Below are 26,633 nucleotides of genomic sequence, written 5' to 3' on the forward strand. Positions count from 1 at the left end.
GAAGGATCCTTTATTGTATGATTAAATGATAGCGGAACAAACACTGGTAGCAGTTACTTCTGTAAAATATCTGGGAGTATGCGTGCGGAACGATTTGAAGTGGAATGATCATATAAAATTAATTGTTGGTAAGGCGGGTACCAGGTTGAGATTCATTGAGAGAGTCCTTAGAAAATGTAGTCCATCACCAAAGAAGGTGGCTTACAAAACACTCGGTCGACCTATACTTGAGTATTGCTCATCAGTGTGGGATCCGTACCAGATCGGGTTGACGGAGGAGATAGAGAAGATCCAAAGAAGAGCGGCGCGTTTCGTCACAGGGTTATTTGGTAACCGTGATAGCGTTACGGAGATGTTTAACAAACTCATGTGGCAGACTCTGCGAGAGAGGCGCTCTGCATCGCGGTGTAGCTTGCTCGCCAGGTTTCGAGAGGGTGCGTTTCTGGATGAGGTATCGAATATATTCCTTCCCCCTACTTATACCTCCCAAGGAGATCTCGAATGTAAAATTAGAGAGATTAGAGCGCGCACGGAGGCTTTCAGACAGTCGTTCTTCCCGCGAACCATACGCGACTGGAACAGGAAAGGGAGGTAATGACAGTGGCACGTTAAGTGCCCTCCGCCACACACCGTTGGGTGGCTTGCGGAGTATAAATGTACATGTAGATAGATGTAGACATTTAGAAATTCCACTGCAATCGGAGGTGGAATTTGTGAAAATCAACTTTGAACTTATTCATTTACCTTTGCTTATTTGTTTGGGCTATATTCAAATTGTTATATATCTGTAATCAATAACAATTGGACACAAAATGTTATATATATAATATTTTACTCGAATTAAACTACTGCTTCCTAAAATATTTAGTATATCTCCTGAAACAAGCTATATCAACAACCTGCTATTCTTTCCTTACACTATCTCTTGAAACCATGATTTTCAGCAATGATTCAAACCGTAATAAGTGCCCAGCCATTATGTATCTTCGATTCATTATGTTCTTCATTACGCATTTTTTCTCGTCGAGTCGTGACAGGACTTTATTTCTTACTGGATGAATCCATTTAATCTTCCACAGCTTTCTGTAAAATCACTTCTCAAAGGCTTTGGTCGTTTTATTTCTGTCTTATCCATTGCCCACGTTCAGCACTCGAACAGAATTGCTCCTCAAACATAGTTTTTCATTAATCTTTTTTTCCGTTTCAAGATTTATATTTGCAAATGTTTTAGAGAAAATCTTTTGCCATGCTACAATGTCTTTCATGCACCTTCCTGCTTTACCGACTCTACTTCCGAGATAGCAAAAGTTTCCCACATTCTCGAAAATCTCTTGTCCAAGTTTATCATCATCCTTTAGTTTTCCTCTTACTTATGGGCACACTGTAGCCATGAGGCAGCACACTTTCTATTTAGTCAAACATTCAGCTCAATTCCGTTCACTTCCGACAACTATTGATATGTCATCAGTGAACTGTATCACGTTGATTTTCAGTCCATGGCAAAGAACTTTCATGTTGAGATAGTCCTTTACTTTCCTTTACACCTCTTCGATATTTAAATTGAATACCAAAGTTGATCTTTATTGACTATTCCAGTTCGCGTAAAGACAATAGTTATGGATTACACTTCAATCCCTGTAATTGATAAGAGTCTATGAAGAAGTGTTACTCCATTTCAGACATAAACTGCCAGTTCCCAATCGACGAATGCAGTTCATGTTTTTTTCCCAAGTTTCCAATCATTGGCAGCTCAGTGTTAAAATTAGTTCCCACCTGTCCCGTGTTTCCCAATCTCCTCTCAGTTTTCATTTCAGTCCGCCCCCGGTACCTGAGTGGTCAGTGCGACAGAATGTCAATCCTAAGGGCCCGCGTTCGATTCCCGGCTGGATCGGAGATTTTCTCGGCTCCAGGACTGGGTGTTTTGTTGTCCTAATCATCATCATTTCATCCCCTTCGACACGAAAGCCGCCGAAGTGGCGTCAAATCGAAATACTTGCACCCGGCGAACGGTTTACCTGTCGGGAGGACCCAGTCACACGACATTTATTTTTTAGTTTTCAATTCCATCTTCGATAAATTACTTCTGTATTTTTGTCGCATATGATACTACGCTTTTTGTGTGATAATTTTTACACATATCTGCTCTTTTTTTGTCAAAAGCGTAATAATTACATATTTAGCGACATCTGCTGGAACCTCTCCAGCTTCATAAATTTCGCTCATAGTTCTTTGGCCTCATGAGAGGTGCGCGAGTATTCGATCACTACAGGGACATTTGTTCGTTCCGAATTTGAAATTCAGAGATGAGGACTGAACTGCACTAGGGCCGATTTCTGAACTGATATAGTTTCTCCTCAGGAAAGATTCTCAGTGTATTGTTTCCTTCTTCTCCCCTTGTTTTCTGTTACCATTTTTTTTGTTATATTCCTTGTGCTATTTGCTATGTGTTACCTAAAGAATTTTTTTATTACCCACTCTGTTCCATGAGATCAATTCTCACCCATTCCATTCTGGTTTTTTATATTTTCGGTTGATTTCATTTCCGAGTGACCTATATTGTTGCTGTTTGTTTTTAACGTTGTAAGAGGTATGCGCTGCCTGCGATATGCAAGGTATAAGAGAATCGCTGACCAGAGAGCAGTGTTGACTGAGTAGGAACTGTGTAGCTGTAGCAGTAAGTTGTCTCTAGTCTGAGGTTTTCTGCGGTTGTCGCTAGTCTGCTCTGGTCTGGTGTATCATGTTGGCTGGGCCGGTCGCGGTGCAGCGATGCCGGAGCCTGACTATTATTGTATAAGGTAAAAAGCAGCCTCGCGCATATCTAGTAATGTATGTGAATTCCCATGTAAATCTTTAAAAAAAATGTCCTAATAATATTCTTTGTGATATAAAGAATTGAAAGAATTTTTGCTTTTTCATTCAGAATCATCTTACAGGGCCATGACGCAGCACTGCTGTCGTCCTAAAATTTACCAGGTCACTGAATTTATTTATTTTTTTATTATGCGGTTTAAGAATTTTTCTGTTTCGTGCTTACATTAAATGAGAAAAGAATTTTGTGGGTACATTAAATGTGAATGCATTTCTGTACGGAGATTATAAATGGGAACCAATTTTGTTGTGATGTTACACTAAATTAGAATCACATTCATTATTCATATTTAAAATTCATTTAATTATTTCGTGTGGGGAGGTTACACTTGGCGACAACCGGCCAGGATCGTATTTCTTTGTGAATCTCCGAGAAGTAGTCATATATCTGCTCTTATTTACTTAAATGTAGCTTGCATCTGGCGCAACGCATTTACTAATTTGTCACTCTTGCTTTCACAGATCATCGGCAATTTATTGCTCTTTGTTGTAATTGTGTTTGTTCCATTTTTTTTTGCTTCGTCTTTATTTCAATTTGTGTTTAATTTTGATTAGTGAAAATGCCGCGAGAAACTGTTAACAGTACATCGCGATGTGCAATGAGTGAAATAGTCGACTCGAATAATTTGACCGATAATACTTGCGACATTCAGTGTAATAATGATGATCCCCTAATTATAGATAATCAGTGCCTGCCGACCACTAGTAATGATTTTGATCCAAATGATGAACAAATAAATTCAATTGTGTCCACAGTAAATTTAACAATTGATGACGCTGCACGTTCCGATACAATGAACGCTGCCCAGTTTGACACACCCAGTTTGCAAAATTTGAATTGTGAACAGATAAATTTTTGTCACGAAGATGAACAATGTAGTCAAAATATGTCAGATTTATTTGGTTCCGAGGTAGTGACCCACAGTGCACGTCCGATTGGCAAACCTTTTCAAGAATCACAGAATGACCAAATGGTTACACAAAACGTGACAATTGCAGGTACGGTATTAAATAGCACAGAGAATAGAGTAGGTAATATTGGCATGGATCAAGTTATGGCATTATTGCTACAACGTAATGAAAATTTCAGACAGTCGAAGAAAGAAGAAGACGACAATTTCAAACAACAAATTAATGAATCAAACAAACAACTTAGTGAAAATCTCAAACAACAACTTAATGAAAATAGTGAAAATCTCAAACAACAACTTAATGAAAATAATGAAAATCTCAAACAACAACTTAATGAAAACAATGAAAAACAAGACAACAATTTCAAACAACTTAATGAACAGATTACAGCCGTTGCCGCGCAATGTCATGATACTAAAGAACAATTACGTGAGGAAATTAAGGCTTGTGCTAGGAACAGTAGTGAAGAAATTAGATCTGTGGCACAATAATTAAATAATACACATGCAGCTACAACTAAATTACTTAGAGACGAAATTAGTGCAGTCGCTAGACAATGCTCTGAAAAAGCAACACAGTTACGCGACGAGTTTAAATTAATGTTAGCAGAACTTTCACGCACACTGGATGCAAAAGTAGACGCGAAATTTGACCAACAGAACAGCCAAATTAACGAACGTTTTAATCACCACCTAAAAAACAGTGAAACGCGTTACCGTATATTTATATAGGAACAGAATAAAGTAAAGCGACAATTCATGGAAACAATTACTGCACAGAGACAGGAAGATAAGCGTAAATTGTTTACGAAAGCAAAAACATACGTAGACAACAATATTGCTACAGTATCAGATGAAATTAATACTATCAAACAGTTGAACACCGAATTACATGAAGAAATCTCTGATCTTAAAACAAAAACAGACACACACACAGTAGACTTTCAGACAGTGACCGACAGACTTGAACAATTAGAACTAATTCAGGATCCCGATGCCATCAAAGCAGACGTTAAAAAGTTGAACAAAACCACACGTAAAATACAAGAACAAATTAATGCCTGCGATACTAAAAACGATGATCAGGTAAAAGCACTGACTGAAAAATATGATGAATTGGCCAGTCGTGTTGATGTTATCGAAAGTAATAATGACACCAAATCAGACGATACTTTACCGATTTCGTTTAATCAAACACCCGAATTCCAAAATTTATAGCAGACGATCAGTGAGATAGGTTCGTCCAATAATACATTACGCAGAAAATTGTCAACTTTACAGCAAGAAGTGACAGAGATGAAAAATGTTTCAGCCTTTAATACATCACAGCATACGCCACTCTCCGAACATCTGTCAGACTCACACAGCCAGTATAATTTAGGTAATTTACAGAGAATACGTGAGTTAGATTCCGAACAGTCACAGACAAATAGATTCTCATACAATCCTGAACCTGTTCAGATAATTTTGATTACAAGCATTTTCTATCCGTGAGAAAATTTAAAGTATTTAAAAATGACAGAACACAGATCCACCCCTTGGATTGGATACAACAATTTAGCTTTGCTTTCCACCGACTTGGCCCGTAACACACAAACTTGAATTTATTTGCAGTTTTTTGGAAGGCGAACCGGCAACTCGTATGAGACCGATCGCGAGACAATGCTATTCGGTAGAAGAATTTCAGAATGCTTTTCTGTCAGCGTATTGGTCGAAGGCGACACAGCGCGGAATCAAGGATCAATTAATTAGTTTACCGAATTATGAGAACTCAAATTTTTCCACTGTCACGCAATTTTTTGAACACATGGTCCAACAAAACCAGTACTTAAGTGAACCATACAGTGAATCTGCACTTATCCAATTATGTATTTCTAAATTACCACGATCATTAAGAGTATCACTTTTAACGGGTCAGCAGAAAGAAAATATTTCGGCATTCAGAGATCTGTTACAGCTTTTGGAAGTTCAGCAATCAGATTAATCCTTCATAAACAAAAATTTTTCACATAATAACCAAGGTCAACAAGGATACAGCAATTACGATCAGCCACACTATTTCAATAGCAAAGCTAATAGACGCTTCAGGAACAACAACCACCAGAACTTTAATAACAGACAAAATTTTAATTATCAGTATCGTCAAAATTATCAGCAACAGGAACCACATTTCGTTACAATAGACGTTTTTCACCGCAACAGCATGAAAGCCAGCCGGTTAGCATACCTAACCAACAATGCAGTCTGCAAGATCAACCAAGCTTTAATGTTTCGCCGCCTACACGTATAGCGTCAGCTCCAACAAATAGTAACGCACAGCAACAAGGAAATCAGTACGTACAGAAAACACACCATTTCAATTCATATCGCAATGCACCGTATAGATATGACTATTATGGCAGACGTAAAAGTAATGAGCGCAATTTTCAGCGTACTTTTAATAACAGTCGGTCTTACCAGCAGCAAAATCATCCGCAACAACATATTATCATGAATGAACCAGACAGTAGATATCATCCCGAACGTAATACGTCAGGACGAAATAACAGAACAGTACAAATAGTGGAAATGCCACAGCATCTTCCCGAAAATAATAGCACGTCAGATAGAATTTGACTAGATACAGTACAGGTTGCATCTTCCAGTAACGCAAGCAATGCTTTTGACACGCGGAATCTTGTTCACGAAAATGTTATTACTTTTGACGACATCCGAGACACTCTTTTGCAGGAAAGACCAGTTACTCAAAAAAAAACCATTTCACACCCTGTCATTGAAGTAAAGATTGGATCATCCAAATTTTAAGCAGTAATCGATTCTGGATCACCTATGTCAGTTATCAATGAGGAAACTTTCAACGAATGTAATAAAGAGAATACCTATCCTACGTTACCATTAGGCAAAACTAAAGTAAAAGGAGCAGTATCTGGTAAAGGAGTAGATGTAAAATTACAGACACATTTATCATTTTGTATTGCAGGTCATACATTTCATTCAAATTTTTGGATTGTTCCCTTATTGACGACAGACGTTATTTTAGGTACGAATTTTCTGGTACAACACGACGCAATTATTGACTTTCAAAATTCCTATTTAATGTTAAAGGATGAAAATGTACAACTGGCTTTAGAATTTCAGCACTCTTTATCTGCAGAAGAACAAACAATTAATCGTACAAAGGTCATTTCCGCATCACGTGACATAGATTGTCATTCCACATTGTTCACAGATACGTACGTACACAACTATAATACTCCAGACGAAGCCGACTATGACGTTATACAAATGATTTCTGATAAAGTTAAACAGAGCAGTGCAAATACAGACGACGAACGCACGCAACTACGCAAAATTCTTTTACAGCAAGCTCCAGTTTTTGACAACGTTCCTGGTACTATGTCCGGTTTTATGTATGAATTTCAAGTTAAGCAGCACGACACATTTAAAGCCAAACATTATCCCATTCCGTATATTCACAGAGAACAAGTTAAGAAAGAATTGCAAGCTATGCTTGACCAAGGAATTATTGAACCGGCAGTTAGTCCGTACATAAACCCGCTCCATATTGTTAAGAAAAAGGATGGTTCACTGCGCCTCGTACTTGATTCGCGTCACATCAACGACATTATTATTAATGAAACAGATCGCCCACAGACACTAGAAGAACTTCTACAGAAATTTCATGGTACTGCTATTTATTCCACATTAGATTTGAAATCGGGATTTTGGCAAATCCAGCTCCATCCGAACTGCAGAAAGTACACGGCTTTTCTCTGTTTTGGTGACTGTTATCAATTTTGTAAATTACCGTTCGGTTTAACTATTTCTTCAGCAGCATTTATTCACGGTTTGAATACTATACTTCCCACATAATTAAAAGACAGAATCACAACGTACGTAGACGACATTCTTATTACAGAAGCTAACTGGTCTCAACACAATCTGATTCTTGAACAACTGTTACGAACTTTTCGTGCACAAGGACTCACAGTTAATCTCAGTAAATCGCACTTTGGCAAAACTTCTATAAAATTTCTTGGACATGTAATTTCAGCAGAAGGCATAGCGCCTGACCCGGAAAAACTTCAAGCTTTACGTGACATTACTGTTCCTACGACGAAGAAACAATTACGCAGCTTTTTGGGTTTAATTAACTTTTTTCGTAAATTTATTCATTACTCTGCTTTAGATTATGTCAATTGACAGGTAAAAACACTATTTGGTCCTGGGATAGGCAAGCACATTCTGAATTTGTGATCCTGAAACAAGCTTTGTTGAATGCACCACTTTTATCACATCCAGATCTTACTAGAAATTTTTCCATTGCCACAGACAGTTCTAACACCGCTTTAGGCGTACACATTTTTCAGGAAATTGAAGAAGATGGCACTACAGTAATTAAAAACATCGCCTTTGGTAGTCGCATTCTGTCACCTGCTGAACGCAATTATTCTGTTACAGAACTTGAAACATTATGTGTTGTATGGGAATTACGAGATTTCGGGATTTTCTTTATGGGAGACATACGACCGTTTACACAGATCATAGAGCTATACAGTTTTTACTTTCCGCTAAATTTACACACGACAGATTAAGCAGATGGAAACTTTATTTACAGGAATTTAATTTTACAATTGTTCACATTCCCGGTACACAAAATATTGTAGCAGACGCACTATCCCGTTCTCTCAGCAACAATCAGCAAGACATCGCAACCAACTTCTGCAAAGCAAATTTCAGCGTCATGTACATTCAACAAGTTGCGTTTGAAAATTTCATTTCGTCGTCATTACGAGACATAGCGCAAGAGCAGAGTAAAGACAACGTATGGAAAGAAATTAAACACCTTTGGCAAGATAGGAATAATGTTACCATTAGAAACCATTACACTGTACGCAATAATATTCTGTTTCGCCGCTTTCACCCTGACAGCAACAACTGGTTACTATGCATTCCTGACGAGCTTGTTAACAAATTAATTTTGTATACTCATTTAAGTTACGCACATTATGGAGCCAGAAAATGTTTTCTTATACTGAGACAGAACTGTTATTTTACCAACATGGAGAAACGTATTCGACGAGTTTTAGCGTCATGTAAAATCTGCCAGAAAGCTAAGTCAGATACGACTTCACATATTCCTCCGTTACATCCCATTGTACCTGTTAAATTGAGACACATGGCTGCTGTAGACATTTTTGGTCCGATTCCCAGAACTACTAGAGGTTTTTGTTACATCTTTGTCGCTGTTGAACTCACTTCAAAATTTGTTACCTTCACTCCGTTACGCAAAGCTACTGCTAAAACTGTTTCGAAAGCATTTGTAAAACATTTTCTATTCCATGTAGGGCATGTATTGAAAGTAATTTCCGACAATGGATCACAGTTTGGATCTGCTATATGGACATTTATGTTGCGAGCTAGAAACATTTCCCCGATCTATATATCCAGATACCATGCTTCTTCGAACCCTTGTGAACGACTAATGAAAGAAATTGGTAAACTACGTATAATATACTGCCATAAAAAACATATTGATTGGGACACACACATACTCTCATTCCAAGATGTAATTAATTCCATACCAAATGAATCTACTATGCTATCTCCGACTGTTATACTGAAAAATGTTGAACCACCTAACAAAATTAAAGAACTAGTAACCTTTCCTACATCTCGTCGACTACGACACCATGAAATAATTGACATTGCGCTGAACAACATCAAACGTGCCGCAGAGCGCCGGAGAAGACAGCAAAAACAGGTTTGTACACGCCGTGACTTTCACATTGGACAGAAGATATTAGTACGCACACATTATTTATCTAACAGAAGAAAGAGTAGATGTAGTAAATTTGAGCTTCTATACGCAGGTCCATATCGAATTCGCAGCATTCCTCACTCCTATGTAGTACACGTCGAAACTCTGAGAACCAGAAAACGTAAAGGCAATCACCATGCCTCCAATATTAAACCCTTTATTGAATGAACATACTTTATGATTTATCACACTGTAATGCTATTTTACGATTTTTATATGACCAATGATGCAATTATATTTATGTGACTACTTAATGATGATTATCATATTTTTTCTTGGCAAGTGCCCGGCAAGGTAAGGTTAGCAGGTCGCTTTTCTTGTCGTTACACATCAGACCGTGCACATTTTTCCAGATACATATTTTATGACCACTTATGCAATTATATTTATATGAACACTTACTGATGATTGTCATATTTTTTCTTGGCAAGTGCCCAGCAAGCTAAGGTTAGCAGGTCGCTTTTCTTGTCGTTATATATCAGACCGTGCACTTTTTCCATTTTTCGTGTATGTATGATTGTTTTCCTGTTTTGTTTGTATGCACTATGAAATGTTTAAGCTGTAACAAACACCAGTTGACTTTGACATTTTGCCTTATGATATCTCAACATCGTGACTATTTTACAATTTTTTGCTACTACATTATGATACTCTGTGTACATTTTTGCACCTGAACACTGTCTATGTTTTTGACATAATACGTTTACTGTCATGCTGTGCTGTATGCTTAATTATATCACTAGAAACCAGTTTTTATTTAATGGGTATATGATTTAAATGCAAGACATTAATCATTGTTCATCATTTTCAGAAAGCAATAACGTGTAAATGAAATAAATGAAACAAACCACAGTGGATTACTATGAAATGGGAATTTCACTGTGGTGTCACCGCGAGACACCATACTTGCTAGGTGGTAGCCTTTAAATCGGCCGCGGTCCGGTAGTATACGTCGGACCCGCGTGTCGCCACTATCAGTGATTGCAGACCGAGCGCCGCCACACGGCAGGTCTAGAGAGACTTCCTAGCACTCGCCCCAGTTGTACAGTCGACTTTGCTAGCGATGGTACACTGACAAAATACGCTCTCATTTGCCGAGACGATAGTTTAGCATAGCCTTCAGCTACGTCATTTGCTACGACCTAGCAAGGCGCCATTATCAGTTAATATCGAGATTGTAAAACATGTACCGTCAAGAGCGATGTTCACCAATTATGGATTACAGTTAAGTATTCCAGAAGCTACGTACTATTTTTGCTACTATAAAGACCTTGTCCTGTTCCAGACCTCACGCCATCCTGCGTGAGCTTAAACGCGTGCCTTTCGGCTTCCTCCAAACCCCGTGGATTGGCTCCTACCAATCCACAACATTCACCTTCGGAATGAACGAAAGAAGATGCAATACCTCGTCACGAAGAGTAAATGGATCAGAATTAACAAACATTAACAAGAATATACTATACACATCGTATGATAGCAGTCTTAACTAATTATTTTTTTTTCAGAATACGAGGCGATTGATGCAGGGTGTCAGACAGAACTACACATCTCAGTTTTAGTGATGAAATATGCTAGAAATAAGTAACTCTATACTATGAATAGTTGTATGAAGTAAATGGTAATTTGAATAATGAATAATGAAGTGTCTTTTTGCAGATGATAATGAATGATGATGAATAGTGATGAAGAATATGGTACTATGAATAATGAAGTTTTTCTTTGCAGGTGATGATAATAATGAAGTTATGCTAATATGAATAATGCAGGTGATGATAGTGATGAATTTTATATGGCCACTTAACGCACCACTTTTAAGTTTTTCTTTGCAGATGAGAATAATGATGAAGTTTATATATTTACTGTTAGTTAAGAAATGCTATGTAGTTATTTAAGTATTTGTTGCAGTTCGTTTTGACAGTATGTCTTATGTCGCATGGTATAATGACTGAATGTTTTGGAAAGGACAGCTAGAGTACATGCATGTTGAGTACACGTTTCATTACCTGTTAATTCGAAGTTCACTACTTTTCAGCATAATATGCGTTTCTTCTTTCAGCTTAATAATCCATTTTGTTTTTTTTCTAGGAGAAGCTATTCATGAAATTAATGTGCTATAAGCAGTTGGTCATGAAACCTGTTCTAGTACTTGCATTTTTTACCCATTTGTGTGTGTCATTCATGAATGTGACCACATATACTCTACTTGTTTCATAACCTTGCTACAGCTGACTCATGACGAATGACGTTACCTATCCTCATTTGCAGCAATAAGTCAAAAGCAAATATTGTTATGCCCCAGCAATTAATTATCGATCCCAACGCAATGCATTGCTAGCACAAAAAAAAAATGTATTACCAGTCCGAAATAACGCTACCAGTTTAAGAGAGTTCTGAGTAATACTGAATGATGTTTTCTAATCACAGACTTTGAGTAATAGTTACAGAGTGTTACATTTTAAAAATGTCATATGTCACTTGAATGATGAGTTCTGAGTAATAGTGAATGATATTTTGTAATAATGCATGCATGCTATGCCAATAATTTCTGTAAATAATATTTTTGTTATACTCTATAAATGCTATGCTAATAATTAACTCTCTTTTTGAATGATGACTTCTGATGGTTTGTAACTGGCCAATGAGTGCCAATGTTCACTATAATCAGATGACTTATGAACATTATTCTGTAATACTTCATACATAGTACAGAAATGTTCAGTAACTAGGCGATGAGTGCCACCAAGTACTCAAATCAGTTGATGGACTAGTGTAATTCTCAATGATGACTGGCATAAGACTTAATGTCCTTCACCTTCTGACCTAATTACCAGAAATTACTGCAATATCCGTTTTTCCAGTCTATCCTCATGATCATTGAGCACTATATTTGGTTTTTGCACTAATTCTACGTTGGTGTACTTTACAAGAACGTGGTGTTGACACGACATGCTGTCCATCACCTTGAACGATGGAGATGTTATTATGGTCCCACTGTTTGGTGTACCTAATTTACTACCAACATGATAACATTGAATATTAATACGACATTTCAGTGTCTTGGCGACACTGATAAATACTTCAGGAAGTGAACTTCAGATTGTCTCACTTGGTGTTGTGCTTCTGTAAAAAGATATGGACTTTCAGTGCAGCTACGTGCAACCTCCTGTGCTACAACCATGATGCAATCCTTCCCTTTCCTATCCTAGTTCTTGTAAAATGGTATATATATATATATATATATATATATATATATATATATATATATATATATATATATATATACAGTGCTTGTGCACTTTATGTCATTTGTAAATATGTTCTGTACTTATTGCGTATACATTTTGTCATTGCTTGATATGTTCTGTACTACATTGTGTGAGCACTTTATGTCATTTGTTAATATGTTTTGTACTCATTGCGTATACATTTTGTCATTGCTTGATATGTTCTGTACTACAGTGCGTGTGCACTTTATGTCATTTGTTAATATGATTTGTACTTATTGCGTATACATTTTGTCCTTGCTTGATATGTTCTGTACTACAGTGCGTGTGCACTTTATGTCATTTGTTAATATGATTTGTACTTATTGCGTATACATTTTGTCATTGCTTGATATGTTCTGTACTCAGCGCATGTGCACTATATTTCATTCCATGTTCTGCACTTATATATATATGTATATATTCTCTGACTGTAAACTTAGTTAATTAAGAAAAATTTGTTGCTCATGGCAAGTCCAATTGACTCACCATCGCTGCCAAATTTTTGCCCCCCCCCCCCCCCCCCCCAGTGGAGGGTTATGTAAGAGGTATGCGCTGCCTGCGATATGCAAGGTATAAGAGAATCGCTGACCAGAGAGCAGTGTTGACTGAGTAGGAACTGTGTAGCTGTAGCAGTAAGTTGTCTCTAGTTTGAGGTTGTCTGCGGTTGTCGCTAGTCTGCTTTGGTCTGGTGTATCGTGTTGGCTGAGCCGGTCGCGGTGCAGCGATGCCGGAGCCTGAGTATTAATGTATAAGGTAAAAAGCAGCCTCGCACATATCTAGTAATGTATGTGAATTCCCATGTAAATCTTTAAAAAAAATGTCCTAATAATATTCTTTGTGACATAAAGAATTTAAAGAATTTTTGCTTTTTCATTCAGAATCATCTTACAGGGCCATGACGCAGCACTGCTGTCGTCCTAAAATTTACCAGGTCACTGAATTTATTTATTTTTTTATTATGAGGTTTAAGAATTTTTCTGTTTCGTGCTTACATTAAATGAGAAAAGAATTTTGTGGGTACATTAAATGTGAATGCATTTCTGTACGGAGATTATAAATGGGAACCAATTTTGTTGTGATGTTACACTAAATTAGAATCACATTCATTATTCATATTTAAAATTCATTTAATTATTTCGTGTGGGGAGGTTACAACGTTTTTACATTTTCATTCTCTTTTTTATTAGTTTCAGTATATCATCTGCTATCAAGCAGACCTCTATTAAGGCCTTACCAATTTTAATGCAACTCCATCAAACATTAGCTAGAAAGGTTTAATGCTCATTAAGCACGTCGTAAGTTGCTAAAATACCAGAAATGGAGCCGTCTTCAAATCATAAAGGAATCTGAAAAGAGCACTGTGAATATTTAAAAGGTTGAACTGGCATATAATTTAGTTGATCAGCTTGGGTGTCGTACCGAACTTGTCTTATTTTTGTTTATCTCAAGTTTCAAATGCGTCGCTACTATTTTCAAAATGGCTGTTACATAATACGAGCTGTATGACTTGCCTTTCGGTAGGGAAATGGCTTTGAACAGATGGTGTAACTTCGACGAAAATCATTCCGGCTTTTACGATGCGTCGTTACAACTACAAAAGAAAGGAATTTACGGGAAAAAGAGCTTACGGAACGTTACCCGCAAACTGCTGATTACTGATAGGCATTCGCGAAAAAAACTTTCCGTCAGGGGCGGATAGAACCGATACGGTTTTCATTTCGCATTCCAATAGCCAGCCGCTCGGCCGGCAATCCTACTTTAACTCCTCCGAAACTGCGTGGCCGAAACTCGAGTCAAATTGAACTACCCAATTCCGCTGTATTTTAATGAACGAAAGAAAGAAGTCTTTCGGGAGTTTCTTTTTAAACGGGACACGCAGCCGCTCCCGAGAATGGAGCATTGTGCGCGACGGGATTTGCCGGTTACGACTTCTGGCGAATAACTCCGCCAGGCGGCACTTGAGCCAACTGTATCGCCTCGTCTTCTCGCTCGCTAGCACGGGAGCCCTGATACCGAAATTGAGGAGGAAATTACCGTAGTGCCGAACGGAAGATTACCTCTGCAGCTGCGTCAGTCCAGAATAAAATAATTCTTACGGGGGACATGCCAGTGAACTTCGTAGAGAATTTCTTCTTTACAGTGCTTTACCGGAGACGGAGTGATTAGAAATAATTTTCGTGTTGTGATTCTTGAAGCTTTCCTGACGGTTGATGGTGCATCATGGTTTGTATTTATGCAACATTTTCACTCGTAATAATCACCGTCTAGTTAGCTAGTGAACTGAGTCAGTGCAGTTCGCATTTACTTATTCCTTGTCGTGATTTCAAAAACCTTGCTTCTCCTATGATACAGCGGGCTGCGCCACAAAAAAAAAAAAGAAGCTCACCATGTAGCTGCTAAATATGTCTGATTTTAGGTTATTGGGGCTTTTGATTATTTTGAAACTTTCTCAGGTATTCAGCCGGATGATGTCTTCCAAATGGTGCTGCGGCGGCGCGGTTCCTTCCGTCTCTTTACGACGAACCTTGCAGCTACCTGTGAACATTGTCTCAGCAGATCATCAGTAGGGAAGCCGAGCGAAACCTACTGTACTTCGACGTGAACCAGGTTGCAATTAAAGTCACTAATCTACGTTTCGGGAGAAAGTTTTCACACGAAATGAAAGGTTGGAAATTTTGTCCTTAATTGATATATTCTAAAACTTAGGTGAACATGTATCACTGCCAAGCCCGTACTAGTCTTAACACACTCACAATCCCTTTCACTCACGTTAGAAAGTTTATGGTGTTGCATTTCCCGAAAACATAATAGCTACAAAAATACGGATTGTTTTTGATTGAGAATGCTCGCCAAAAATTAAGACTGTCGGTACCTAATGCAGTCACAGTTTTTAGCAACCGACCTGCTCTATAAGCCACACGGAATTTGTCTTTTCTCGTCACAAAATTCACTTAAAAATTCCGAAATTTCTACACACCCATCGGAATAATTACGCCGTCACTTAACAACACTTTTGATGTATGAAACACTACTAGATCCGGCAACTTATCATTTCCATCGGAACTACTACTACACACGTCAAAACTGTTTCATGGCTAGGCTCCGACTCCTCTCTAGAATACTCTAAGTCTTCTCTACCAGCAGAGAAAGGCGCGCGAAGAATATTGCTTTACCATTGGTCAGTTTACTCAACAGCCAATAGCAAAACAACATTCTCCTGCGTCAGTTCGCGGTTTTCATTAATAACCAATCGCAAAATAGTAAACCTAACGACTGCACTTTTTACCGACGTAATTATCTAATATGCTGAAGTTTTGTTTATGCATAAATTTATTTACTATTCTTATTTCTACCTGAAGTAACTTTCCCGTTATCATAAACTTTTTTTACAAATATATTCTACAAAAATCCCCTTTGTCCACCTCCATACTTCTTCGAAATATTCCCACACTAAATCCTACTACGTAACTCGTTAAACAATTATCTTCATATTAACCTTAAACCACACTCACGCATCATTCATACTGCTAAAACACATTTATAACATTTTACATACACAAAAAGACAGAACACTTCATGAAAATACTAGAACAGTTTATGAAAAACATTCTACTACTTTAGTGCACTGTAGTGGTCACAATCGAAACTCACAGTCCCCGATCCAATACTGTCCTGTATCGGCTGATACACAAACTACGTTCGCGTCCAGTCTTGCGTCACCATCTGTCACTATACAGCTCTGAGACACATCTTTCACTTAACCGCCTCCAGGGCAGGATCGCTATACGGCGCTACGCCTCAGTGCGATATTTCGGCAGACTGAGTTCAGGAGAGTTTGACGATTGCTTGTCTCCCGCTGGGCATCACCATCTACACTACGTTATCAAAATGTTCCAGACACCTGTCAGTCGACGTTAATATGTGTTGTGTCCACTCTTCACCTTTATGACTTCTAGAAATCTGCACGGAACACTTTCAGTGACGTGTCTGAATTTCTGTGGAGGAATGGCAACCCACACTTCCTCAAGAGCTGAAACCAGAAGAGATAGTGAGTGATGCTGGACGATGGGGTCTGGAGCGAAACCGACGCTCTAACTCATCTCAAAAGTGTTCCATTGGATTAAGGTCGATTCTCTTGGCAGTACAATGCACAGGGTATTTTCTCAAAAATGCTGCTTTATGACAGGGTGCATTGTTATGCTGACACAAACAGTCATAGTCTCCGAATTGTTCCTCTACTGTACACAGTACAGTATTGTACATTGTACTTATCGTGTTCTTAAGCACAATAAGGAGACCACGACCTAACCACGAAAACATCCGCATACCTAACACCACCTCCGTATTTCACTGCTGGAACAACGCATGATCGCAGGTAATGTTCTCCAAGCATTCACCGAACCCAAAGACTTTCATTGTGAAAGGGTACAGTACTGCCTGACATAGAAAAGATGTACAACGACATACTTTGTTGTTCTTGTCATAACAGCGATTTTTGTAGAATAATACCATTTTATTTAATACACCGAAGCCTGATTTCAATGTAGGAAAGAAGGGCAATTTGTATGTTTAATTATTCAGATATGCACTTCCTTAAAATAGATCCCTGAATCCAGCTTGGTAAAGTTTGTGACTTGAATGAATGGCTGGTCGTCTGCTGACCACAGATAGTGAAGGTAGATTCTATAGTCATCTTTGAGACGGTTCTCTGGCCACCGAACCAAAGAGAGGAGGTATACCAGAGCACCAGAGGGCCTGGAATGCGGCTGACCAATACGGTGGCAAGGTCTTCCACCACTTCTGCAGAAGCGCGGGATGACCGGATGAACGGCCATGTTTCGGCACTCTGTCCCTGGTTCCTGAGATGTGAAGACGTGCTCTATGTGCGCTCTAGGAAAACAAATTTAAATGAAAATGGTACGCGTGTGGAATATTTAAGAGTAGATAAACTAATAATTTCTCTTTTCAGAAACTTTTGGTGGGAGGCTCATGTAAATTGTTCGGAGAAAGATAGGCAGATAAAAAATTCATGGGAAACATAGGATTCTTCAGAAGTGACAAAGAAACCACGTGTTGTAATGATAAGACGAAATACTAGCGTGTGGCAGTATTAAGATGAAATACTTGAGTCTGTATATCTATGTTGAAAATAATTAAGATTACCGTGTGCAGAACTTGAATTAGAAACAAGCACTTCCACGTGGTGAGTACAGTGTGAGTCTCAACCTATGAGACAATAAAAAGTATTAGAAGCGCTTGTCCTAGCATTCAGTTGAGGATCCGTGTGTGAGATAAATAAGATACCAAAACTTCCATTATGAGATACATACGGGTGACGCCAGCTTGATATTCAGATACTGTGAAAGTGAATTAAGGTGAGTCAGCCATCTGCCCGGCAACTCCGTGTGGGCTGCATCGCACATGGAGATGTGCGTAAATCCCCCAGAGTTTGAGGTAGGAAAATTATTAAATGTGTCAGTGACGTGTGAATCTGGGATGACTATTGTTTGATTTGGGAAAAAAGAACGAGTAGAAAACCAAACATTTTATTATTAGAGATGTGTTTTATACTGTCAGTGAGATTTATTATGTGTAGTTAATCTGTGTAATTTCCATGAAACCGTAGCGAATTTAGTGGGTCAAGCATGACTTTTCCTAGTACAAAACGGAAGTTAGTAAATTCGTTATGTTGATAATGAATGAGATTACAAGAGTGTGGAAGAGAATGACCAATCCAGAAAGTGCTAAGTGGCAATAGACAGAAACATTACGAGACCATAGAATAGTAAAATGCTTACGTCATATCGTGCCCATTGGATAGAAAATCACTTGTTTAACTATTGTGTAATGCTAGGAATTTTTCAACATTAGCGTGAAAGACTCTATTGTAATAAAAGAGGAGATATATGAGACAAATAGTGGTCTTGATTATTGAGTTGTGGGTAGCCATTTTGTTGAGGTATTTTACCATGACCTCCATTTTCTTGCTGAGATGTCCAAGCTGTGGATAAAATATATACGACAGGAAGGAAATGTGGCCTTGCCAGGGTGGAGTGAGTCCATCATAAATGTGCCCTAGCTATTAGTCAGATGCGTTATCCACTCCGTTGCATTAAAAAGTAAGAACAAGAATAAATTGTAGCTTAACTGATAGGCACTAGGGCTCATAGTTCAAGCGTAGTTGCAGTGGGTATGATAATCATGAAAATATTTCTGATGTACGAATAATAAAAGCACTCGCTTGGCAAGCCACTCATCTAGTAGGCCTGACTACTAGATGCCACAGAATGGGGTAGGATCCTCCCAATTGGATTTCCATAGGGTAGAGCATAATTCATCATTCCAAATAACTCGTTTCGTCACTCACTGTCCAGCAGCGTCGCTCTTTTCACCATCTCAAGCGTTGCCTTACGAAGAACTGCTCGATCGTTGTAATCCATTCTTTTTAACTCAATACGCATATTTGACGTGCGAGCTGGACCGATGGTAGCACTTTGAAACTCACGAGTCATGCGTTCCGTTGACTTCGTGCGATTTTTTACTTCACCCTATACAATGCTCGACAGTCCCTGTTCGTCGTTACATGAGGTCTGCCTCGTCTTAAGTTGGGACATAAAGTCGCGCAGGAGGTCAGCGATCAGTATGTAAAAACTGAGAGAAATTCTTATATCAGTGCTAAATGAGTCGCTTGAAATAAACTGGTTGCTTGTTCATAAATTTTATACGGACACGTTTCGGGCTCACACCATCTTTGGAATATTAGATATAATTGCCTTCATAAAAAGTATAGCATCACATCCGTCCTTACCATCAGTGCTCAATTGACTACATACGATACGTGCAATTTCAAGATGGAGAAAGCATCTAACGTCAAAGGAAAGTATGTTTTGTGAAGTCTACATAGAGATACAGTAGGCAAAGTGCTTAAGCATTCCAAGGGGGTGGACAGAGGGAGAGAGAGAATCAGAGCAGACGTCACAGCAGAGGGCTAGAAGATGCAGTTAGCATCAACAGTGACATAGTGTCTGTGAAGTGAACACCGTGGGGTGTTCTGCTGGTTAAGATATAGGGTTTTGGGAGCCGTAGGATTCAAATGCCGGTCCCACTATGCACATTCACTAAACTCTAAACTCCGTCCGAACAGGCCCTGGAAGGCCCAACGGTACCGACCAGCAGCCGTGTCATCCTCAGCCCACTGCGTCACTGGATGTGGATATAGAGGGGCATGTGGTCAGCACACCTCTCTCCCAGCCGTATGTCAGTGTACGAGGTCGGAGTCGCTACTTCTCAGTCAAGTAGCTCCTCAGTTTGCCTCACAAGGCTGAGTGCACCCCGCTTGCCAACAGCGCTCGGCTGACCGGATGGTCACCCATCCCAGTGCTAGCCCAGTCAGACATTGCTTAACTTCGGTGACCTGGCGGGAACCGGTGTTAACACTACGGCAAGGCCGTTGGCATCCACATTCACATTTCAAGTGATATTCCAAAATCGATTAAGGGGAATAGCTAGATGTGTTTTGAAAAGGGCATGGCCAGTTTCTGTCCATCTCCTTGTCATTTCCTAGCCTGTTCTCCATATCTAATGACATCGTTGTCGACTGGACTACTTTGTTTTTGGAGGAAGACTTCATATAAAATATTACAGATACTGTACCCTCATGTTCCCATAAGCATAAAGCGACAGAAGTTTCGTGAGATTTTCATGGTCGTTATTAATCATGTAAAACAACATCAAAGGCGCTCATATAACTTTTTGGTGAACGTTTGATTGTAATTTTGGAAATAATGTATGTAAAAATCCGTAAAATTATGTGTATACTATATTGTATAAAATTACATCTCTCAGAACATGATAGCGACTTAGTATATTGCAGTTGTCAAGGGTAACTTAGAACCAGGCGATTTGCAGAACAGTCTGTGACACGTACAGTTTGCGTGAAAGGCGTGTCATTTCCAAGCCCCTGTTGAGTACATTTGACAGAATGTTGGTACTCGACAGTATATGCGAGGCCTGCGTATTAGATGTGTGAGGTGCTAGTTGTCATGTACATTGCACCCAGTGCTGGCAGTGCTCATAGTACTTGGGAAAAAGGGATTCCACTCTTAATCATCATGATCCAAAGTCGCTCGATTAAGGGGGGAAACCACATTAGGAGGTTCCAAAAATCAGATTTTTTAATTGCATAAATCGTTAGATTGACTATCCAAGAAGACGCTGTCAAAATTTCAAAGCGAAATTCGCATTCGTTTAGATTTTATGAGAGTAGAACCTAGTGAACATCGGGCACAGGCACCAATATATGAATATTTATCAAGGCATGAATTACTGGAGAGATGCTTGGGTGGCCACACACAAAATGTGAATGAAGGTTTTAATTCCACTATTTGGCGATTAGCTCCTTAACACTTACACTTCGGATTAAAAGTCGTTGAATTGGCATCGTATTTAGCAGCGGTCTTATTCAGTGAAGGAAATTCATCCCTTCTGATGGTCATGAATGAGGCATGAATTGTAATGGCCACGCAAAGCTTCAATTATGCCGAACAAATGTATAACCATCGCGTCAGTCGACAGTATCGACGGTAGTTTATTCAATCGAAGGAAGGTCGGAAAGCACTGCTGCAAGCGCAAAACGAAGCCTATGGGGAAGAAGGATAACTATATGGCGCTGGAATCACATATCAATCGGCAAGCATTTTACATTGTAGTTAACTTCCTTCAATTTCTAGTTTCCAAGAATTTATTTTTCAAACGCGTTTATCTCGAAATGAATTTTTTTTTATTTGCATACAGTCTAACTCAAAAAGTATAGAACCGAACCTTATGAAAATTGACAGTATGATTCTTTATAAAATTAAAAATTATATGAACAACTTGTGAGATGATATCATGATTTTAAGGGTATTTTTCTTTCCATAATTAAAGAAAAAAATCGTGATAATCGAAGTAAATTGTTCCAAAGCCTGCAAAACTTTTAATTTTCATTCTTTTCACCTGCATTGAGGTTCATATTTTAAGAAAATAAGTTATTAATCTAAAATCAAAACCTTTTTGATTTCAGATGAAAATCGGAATGGCTACACTGCACGTAATTGGAGAACTGTACTCACAACCTTCAGCGGACATCACAGCGTAACTTTGTTATTTTTGGCTGTAATTTTTCAAAAAAATTTACAAAAACTGTTCGGAATATAAATGAAATGATGTCAAAATTTGATTAAATTCTAATTAGTTCTTTCTGCCCAAAAAAAATCCCAAAAATCAGTGTTAAACAGCCTCCTAATGTGGTTTCCCCCCTTACGGAGAGTACGCTGGAACACTCGTCGTTAGCCGGCCGGTGTGGCCGTGCGGTTAAAGGCGCTTCAGTCTGGAACCGCGTGACCGCTCCGGTCGCAGGTTCGAATCCTGCCTCGGGCATGGATGTGTGTGATGTCCTTAGGTTAGGTAGGTTTAAGTAGTTCTAAGTTCTAGGGGACTGATGACCACAGATGTTAAGTCCCATAGTGCTCACTGCCATTTGAACCAACACTGTCGTCGTTCACCACACGATAACATCATTTCTACACGTCATTGTCACCGACATCATCTACGTAGGAGCAGTGATGTAGATTTTAGGCAATATAGCTGGGTAGTATAAGCCGTTTTTGAAAAACTTCTTCCGCTCCATTAGGCCGTCTGGCTCAGCAACAGTATGTAGAATATTTGAAAGGAAAACAGTCTTAGTTGCAACTTATTCTTATAAAAACCCCACGTTCCGGTTACTAGGGTAATTAATGCATTGTTTATAAAATAATAAGTTGCAACCAAGCCAGTTTTTAATTTTTTTAAGTTTTCATTTCAATACAGTTTTGTCTAGCTGTAATCTAGCTGCAAATTGTTATTATTTTTGCTTACTCATTGTTACATGGGTTAGGGTCCAGTTCCAAATGGAAGTGGGTATATTATTACGAACAAAGAGTGAAATAAAAAGTGTCTTATCACATTCCGATATTTTGACTTCTGTCTTGAACTTAGTAAAAGATAAAAATTTTTGTCTGGCAGATTCCGTCTAGACAACAGACATTTTTTGCTATATAGAGTGGCTAATTCCTGAGCGCTCATTAATTCATAACTGAGTTACATTAAAAATAGAAAATAGACAAAATATTTTTAAGGCGCTATTTATCTATGGTTTGGTAGTACTGTGTGCCTTATATAATGCTAGGGGTGACATTTTCAGCATTTTTTACTCTTTTGTTGTTGAAATAATATAAAAAATAATTTACAGAGTGATCCCAAACAGTTTTGATCAGATTAGTTCAGCACACTTTCTAACGACAAGCGATCGTGTGTAGTAATGTCTGGTGCATTGTTACGTCTCGTTATTCATTTTCGGTATCAAGTGCACAGATTTGCCAATACGTGGTCAGTCTTCTGAAGGGATTGATGCGGCTCCCCATGAATTCCTTTCCTGCACCAACCTCTCCGTCTAGAGAAGAACTTGGATCCTAAGTCCTCAATTACTTGTGGGATGTATTTCAATCTCTGTCTTCCTCTACAGATTTACAGTCTGTAGCTCCCTCTAGTACTATGGAAGTCATTCCCTGGTGTCTTAAAAGACGTCCTCTCATCCTGTGCCTTCTTCTTGCTAGTGTCTCCATAGACAATCCTATTCTCGTCGATTCCGTGAAGAACCTCATCATTCCTCAGCTTACCAGCCCACTAATTTTCAACATTCTTCTGTAGCAGAACATCTCAGATGCCTCGATTCTCTTCTGTTCCTGTTTTCCCACAGTCCATGTTTCACTACCATACAATTCTGTCCTCCAAACGTACATTCTCAGAATTTTTTCCTCAAATTAACACCTATGTTCGGATCCAGTAGACCTCTATAGTTCAAGAATGCACTCTCTGCCTGTGTTAGTCTGCTTTTTATGTCCTCCTTTCTTCGTCCGTCATCGGTTATTTTGCTTGCAAGGTATCAGAATTAACCTCACCCACTTCGTGATCACCAATTACGATGTTAAGTTTCTCGTTATTCTCATTTCTTCTGCTTCTCGCTACCTTTGTCCTTTTCCGGTTTATCCCAATCCATATTCCGCACTCAGTAAACTGTGCGTTCCATTCAACACATCCAACAATTTTTCTTCACTTTCAGTGATAGCAATGTCATCAGCGAATCTTCGCTATATAGATTGAACAGTACGGGCGGAAGACTGACCCTGTTCGTCACTGTTTTTAATACGAACACTTCGTTCTTAGTCATCCAGTCTTACTGTTCCCTCTTGGTCCTTGTACATACATGTATTACCCACCTTCCCCTAGAGCTTACTCCTATTTTCCTCAGGATTTTGAACATCTTGCTCTGTTTTACATTGTCTAATTTCTAAGTCGGAAAATCCTATGAAATTTTCTTGATTTTACTTCGGTCTTGCTTCCATTATCAACCTAAACGTCAGGACTACCTCTATGGTGTCTTTACCTCTCCTAAAGAGAGATCGATCGTCGTCTAACAAATCTTCAGTCCTCCTTTCCGTTCCTTTGTATATTATTCTTGTAAGCTGCTTGGACGCATGATCTTTTAAGGCGGGTAGGACGTCAACGTGTTTGATATGAAGTCTTCCAATGCTCTTTTACAGTCTGATTCTGATACTGGATTTCGTTTGTCTTTCACATTGACTCCTATTTCTTCTTCTGACATGTCAGCAGATCAGTCCTCACCCTCATAGAGGCCTTCAGTGTACTCTTTTCATTTATCTGCTCTGTCATCTGTGTTTGACAGCGAAATTTCCATTGCACTCCTGACGATACCATTCTTGCTTTTAATTTCATCGAAGGTTGTTTTGACTGTTCTGTACGCTGAGTCACTCCATCAGACTATCATTTCTTTTTCGATTTCTTCATATTTTTCCTGCAGCCATTTCGGCTTGGCTACCCTACACACCCTATTTATTTCCTTCTGGAGTGACTGATATTTCTGTATTCGTGTCATTCCCTGAAGATTTTTGTACTTCCTTCTTTCGTCGATTAGTTTACGTTTTCTTCCGTTACTCAACGTTTCTTCGCAGTTACCTTCTTTATATCTACGTTTGCCTGTCCAGCATCTGTGATTGCCCTTTATAGAGGCTTCGACTCCTCCTCAGCTGAAGTTTCTGCGTTCAAATGCTACAAATTTAAAATATCTTTGAGAGTTGGCATTTGCATATTAGTGTGAGATTTTTGTTTCCAAATCCACGAGTGCCGCAAAATAAGAAATTCTTAATACTTGAGGGCATTTTGTTTCTGACGTTACAACTACAAAAATACTTGTTCTTTTTTTCACCAAACGCGTTTCGCTTTATTGAGATAAAGCATCATCAGTGATATGTAATTAAGTTATTTACTCTTTGATTTGCTCTAAGACTGGAAAACAGAAAAGCAAATTTAAATTTAAATAACTCAATTACAGACCATTGATGATGCTTTACCCCTATAAAGCGAAATGCGTCTGATGAAAAAAAGCACGCATTTTTTGTAGTTGCAGCGACAAAACCAAAATACTTTCAAGAATTGTAAACTACGGACAATATTACCACATAACGAAGAATTTAAGCCAATTCGTAGTTCAAGTACGAGTTCAACTATCACATCTTAAACAGAATTTTGGAGATATGACCGAAGATAACTGCGAAGAAACGTTGAGTAACGGCTGATAATATACTAGTTGAGACAGTGCAATTGACACTTAATGGACTGATAATCGTTCTATGGAACAAAATAAGGCGCGGAGCACCGGAATTTATTCGGTCCTAATGTGATCCTTATCACTAATATTAATTAATGGAGACTTTTTAACGCAAGAAAGCGAATTTAGGTGATTACTGCCATTTACGATGATAAGTTGAACATGTTCTCCACATCGATTCGACTTGTTTCGGAACAAATGCTTTATCTCCTATCCATCTAAAAAGATGTACGTAACCATTATGAAGTTATGTATGTGTAAAAGTTAGGAGCAACCATGAAACACAGTGCTGTCATTGATTCGGGTGTGGCAAAAAATGAGTAAGTATGTTGCGTTTCTCTGGCTTCTGTAAACGACATTGCATTGGAACGTGTTTATCCAGCGTGAGAAGCTACATACTTAGAAGGAGAAATATTGTAGCATTGGTTATCACCACTCGATAGACTATAAGATACATGGTTTGTTTCTCAACAAGACAGTGCACCATCACTTCTGGAAAATAACTTGGCGGGTTGGTGTCGATAACGATGCTTTCGCGTCTACGCGGCAGATGAACCTCAATAATTGGCAAGAACATTCACTCACACGTGATGACGTCACGGTCCTAAATTCGTGTGAAATTCACATTTAACCACGTTCTTTGACATCTTAAACAGAATTTTGAAAATCTGACCCAGTGGTATAAGCTCAGAGTGGATTAGAAATATTAATGAGCAAATGTGTATGGTTGTTCTCCGAACAAGATATACACCACTGGCCATTAAATTTGCTACACCACGAAGATGACGTGCTACAGACGCCAAATTTAACCGACAGGAAGAAGATGCTGTCATATGCAAATGATTAGCTTTTCAGAGCATTCACACAAGGTTGGCGCTGGTGGCGACACATGCAACGTGCTGACATGAGGAAAGTTTCCAACCGATTTCTCATACACAAACAGCAGTTGACCGACGTTGCCTGGTGAAACGTTGTTGTGATGCCTCGTGCAAGGACGAAAAATGCGTACCGTCACGTTTCCGACTTTGATAAAGGTCGGATTGTAGCCTATCGCGATTGCGGTT

This window comes from Schistocerca nitens, chromosome 5 (genome assembly GCF_023898315.1).
Source record: "Schistocerca nitens isolate TAMUIC-IGC-003100 chromosome 5, iqSchNite1.1, whole genome shotgun sequence".
NCBI lineage: Eukaryota > Metazoa > Arthropoda > Insecta > Orthoptera > Acrididae > Schistocerca > Schistocerca nitens.